We start from the raw sequence: 4767 nt of genomic DNA on the forward strand, positions 1-4767 counted from the left end.
TAGTCCCATATGAGTTGAGGTTGTATATATAACTATTTTTTGCCATAAATTCTTTATATATAAATGATAAAACAATCAATTAAATTCGTTATAAATAGTTCCAATAGTTCTTGTAAGCAAAGTTATTTTTTATCCATTTAACGAACCAACGAAGAATAATAACAAAACCAAGATTTTTCTTTTTCCGAATCATTAATAAGAGACAATTCTAGATGAAAAATATTTCAATTTTTTATGCTAGACATTTCTCAGTATTATTTGATTGAAAAAGAAAATATTTCTCTTCGTTTTTCACATTCAAATGTGAGATAATGTTTTTCATTTCTTTTTTAATATTATGAATAAAATCATTATTTAATCCAATAATATACCATATGCTTATAAAAAATTTATAAACAACTTAATTAGCATAGTCTTACAACCCTCAACCATATGTAGTCCAAGCAGCACTATAAAATTAATTAAAGTACATAACAGCATGGACTGCGATATGCGTTCAAAATGTCGATGTTCATGTGTCCTGCAGTTCACACGATGACGCACAGTTTGCTGCGTTCTTCATCGACCCATGAGCCGAGTGATCCACCGCTTAGAGTTTTATAATTCATTTTTATATAATATCAATATTGTTTTTATTGAAAGAAATTAAAAATACACCATTTTACTGGCATATATCAATTCCTTCAATAAATTTATTTTTATACCTAAAAATAAATGTTGCGATATGTCTTAGTTTCATATAAGCATTATGTATCATAAAAATCTGGTTATGGTTTGCTATTTTGGGTGACACATACTGCAAAATTTATATAAAACATTAACCTGATGGATGACAGGTACAAACATTGTATATTTTAGGTTGTTGCATTAGCCAACGTATGCTCATAACATAGATGAACAATACATATTCGCAACGCGTGTATATTATGGTCCATATACACACACACTTATTTTGAATACCACATTCAAAATTATTTTAATTTTAATTCGACTTCTACTTTCAAATTTTGTTCAGTTTCTTCGATTTCCATTTTCGAGAATTTGTTTTTATAGGAAACGCCATTGTTGTAGTAGGTACTGCCACAAATACGCACAACAACATTAATAATGTTAAAGTCTTTTTATGAGGTTGCCAAGCCCCACATATAAAATAAAAGCCATCTTCATTTTATTTTGACTTTAACTTTTGATTCCGTGGAATCATTTTGTAATATTTTTATTTTGGTAAATTGTATTTATTTGTATTATAACAAATGTTTATTAACGATAAGGATATTATACAATAATGATCCTTCCGCAGGTTCACCTACGGAAACCTTGTTACGACTTTTACTTCCTCTAAATAATCAAGTTCGGTCAACTTTTGCGAAACAACCGTAACACGCAAGGCGTCACAGTGATCACGTCCGGAGACCTCACTAAATAATTCAATCGGTAGTAGCGACGGGCGGTGTGTACAAAGGGCAGGGACGTAATCAATGCGAGTTAATGACTCACACTTACTGGGAATTCCAAGTTCATGTGAACAGTTTCAGTTCACAATCCCAAGCATGAAAGTGGTTCAGCGGTTTACCCGGACCTCTCGGTCTAGGAAATACACGTTGATACTTTCATTGTAGCGCGCGTGCAGCCCAGGACATCTAAGGGCATCACAGACCTGTTATTGCTCAATCTCATTATTGCTAGACGCAATTTGTCCATTTAAGAAGCTAGTGTCCTTATAATGGGACAAACCAACAGGTACGGCTCCACTTACATAAACACATTCAAACACAATAAACATTTTACTGCCACCATGAATGAAGGCTACATAAGCTTCAGCACCATAATCCTGAAGATATCTATTTAATATATTTGAGTCTCGTTCGTTATCGGAATTAACCAGACAAATCACTCCACGAACTAAGAACGGCCATGCACCACCACCCATAGATTCGAGAAAGAGCTATCAATCTGTCTTACACACTTATGTTCGGACCTGGTAAGTTTTCCCGTGTTGAGTCAAATTAAGCCGCAGGCTCCACTCCTGGTGGTGCCCTTCCGTCAATTCCTTTAAGTTTCAGCTTTGCAACCATACTTCCCCCGGAGCCCAAAAGCTTTGGTTTCCCGGGAAGCGACTGAGAGAGCCATAAAAGTAGCTACACCCAATTGCTAGCTGGCATCGTTTATGGTTAGAACTAGGGCGGTATCTGATCGCCTTCGAACCTCTAACTTTCGTTCTTGATTAATGAAAACATCTTTGGCAAATGCTTTCGCTTAAGTTAGTCTTACGACGGTCCAAGAATTTCACCTCTCGCGTCGTAATACTAATGCCCCCAAACTGCTTCTATTAATCATTACCTCTTGATCTGAAAACCAATGAAAGCAGAACAGAGGTCTTATTTCATTATCCCATGCACAGAATATTCAGGCATTTGAAGCCTGCTTTAAGCACTCTAATTTGTTCAAAGTAATAGTACCGGCCCACAATAACACTCGTTTAAGAGCACTAGTGCAGGTTTTTAAATAGGAGGAACATATGAAAAAATACAAGTATTTAATCACATATAAGAACTCCACCGGTAATACGCTTACATACATAAAGGTATAGTACTAACCACAATTGTAAGTTGTACTACCCGTATGAAGCACAAGTTCAACTACGAACGTTTTAACCGCAACAACTTTAATATACGCTATTGGAGCTGGAATTACCGCGGCTGCTGGCACCAGACTTGCCCTCCAATTGGTCCTTGTTAAAGGATTTAAAGTGTACTCATTCCAATTACAGGGCCTCGGATATGAGTCCTGTATTGTTATTTTTCGTCACTACCTCCCCGAGCTGGGAGTGGGTAATTTACGCGCCTGCTGCCTTCCTTAGATGTGGTAGCCGTTTCTCAGGCTCCCTCTCCGGAATCGAACCCTGATTCCCCGTTACCCGTTGCAACCATGGTAGTCCTAGATACTACCATCAAAAGTTGATAGGGCAGACATTTGAAAGATCTGTCGTCGGTACAAGACCATACGATCTGCATGTTATCTAGAGTTCAACCAATATAACGATCTTGCGATCGCTTGGTTTTAGCCTAATAAAAGCACATGTCCCATAAGGTTCATGTTTTAATTGCATGTATTAGCTCTAGAATTACCACAGTTATCCAAGTAACTGTTAACGATCTAAGGAACCATAACTGATATAATGAGCCTTTTGCGGTTTCACTTTTAATTCGTGTGTACTTAGACATGCATGGCTTAATCTTTGAGACAAGCATATAACTACTGGCAGGATCAACCAGAATAATGTTTTTCCTTCATATTCCATTCATATATTTTGAATCGAAATAAGCAATATAATAGATATATAGATATATAGATTTTTCACTTTATATAATTCCATGATTTTTATTATATTGAATAAAATTCAATATTTCGCCTTTGGGTAAAATTTTAAATATATAAGTAAAAAAATCCATTCGATTACGGCCATTTTTATATAGCATTCGTAATCCATATTTTCATTTTTAATTTATACTTGTTTTACCAATATAACAAGAATTTCATCTAATTATTGTAATATATATATTTCTATAATTTTATCTTTTTATACATACATATTTCATTATAAAATATCATTTTATTTCCAACATACATAATTATTGTATCCACACATGTACAATTTTTGTTTAACCAATATAAATATTAAGTTAAATCATTTGCATTTTGAAGATAAATTTAAAATTTATCTCTTTTCATATATATCTCTGGTAATATATAACATAAAACCAAGCGCATATGATAATATTTCCACATTTAATATATAATTTTATATTTCTTTCATAAGAATCCATATTTGTATTATACCGTAACGATATAATAATCCAACTATACGGCAGGTAATAAATTAATATTTGCCTGCCTCCAAAAATTAACGATAATATATGGAAACGATTTGTTATTCTATATATAATAGAAACTTGACTTTTGTTTCAACGATATTATCTATAAAGCGTATATTCCTATTATCCGCGGAGCCAAGTCCCGTGTTCTATAGAACTGAGAAACAAATTTGTACGGATAATAATATACTTTATTGTATGTAACCAATATAAACATAATCCGAAATAAATATTTCGAATAATGCGGGAGGTCGGCAACCACTGCCTACCTATAGTAGTTTTTGAACCCGCTGTCCTCAAAGCGGGTATTTTCAATTCCGTTTGCCACCCAACATACGGGCTATTCTCTTATATATTAAGAGATTATAGGAACATTTCATTTTTTTTCCATTATTCATATATAATATGATTATTTTTTCCCTTATACATATAATAATTAATCATTTTCATATGTATATTATTTAATTTACTCATATTATTGCCAAAATCATATGAATACATAAGTTTTGAACAATATGAGAGGTCGGCAACCACTGCCTACCTATAGTAGTTTTTGAACCCTCTGTCGTAATTCCGGTCGTTTACACTACTATACCCTCTCACTATAATGGCTTTTCTCTATAATACTAAGAGAATGTGGGATATTTTCAGCATTTTTTCCCTTATACATATAATAATTAATCATTTTCATATGTATATTATTTAATTTACTCATATTATTGCCAAAATCATATGAATACATAAGTTTTGAACAATATGAGAGGTCGGCAACCACTGCCTACCTATAGTAGTTTTTGAACCCTCTGTCGTAATTCCGGTCGTTTACACTACTATACCCTCTCACTATAATGGCTTTTCTCTATAATACTAAGAGAATGTGGGATATTTTCAG

At 33.5% G+C, this 4767-nt stretch overlaps 2 non-coding genes across 2 annotated transcripts; both read right to left on the reverse strand.

Moving 5' to 3' along the window:
* Positions 1-418: 418 nt before the first annotated feature.
* Positions 419-597, reverse strand: LOC117149317. The gene has a single exon (XR_004460206.1). It is a non-coding gene; the product is annotated as a 5.8S ribosomal RNA (ribosomal RNA).
* A 686-nt stretch (positions 598-1283) lies between these two features.
* LOC117149320 lies at positions 1284-3278 on the reverse strand. The gene has a single exon (XR_004460208.1). It is a non-coding gene; the product is annotated as a small subunit ribosomal RNA (ribosomal RNA).
* Between the last annotated feature and the right edge of the window lie 1489 nt (positions 3279-4767).

This window comes from Drosophila mauritiana, unplaced genomic scaffold, assembly GCF_004382145.1.
Source record: "Drosophila mauritiana strain mau12 unplaced genomic scaffold, ASM438214v1 U_194, whole genome shotgun sequence".
Classification (NCBI taxonomy): Eukaryota; Metazoa; Arthropoda; class Insecta; order Diptera; family Drosophilidae; genus Drosophila; species Drosophila mauritiana.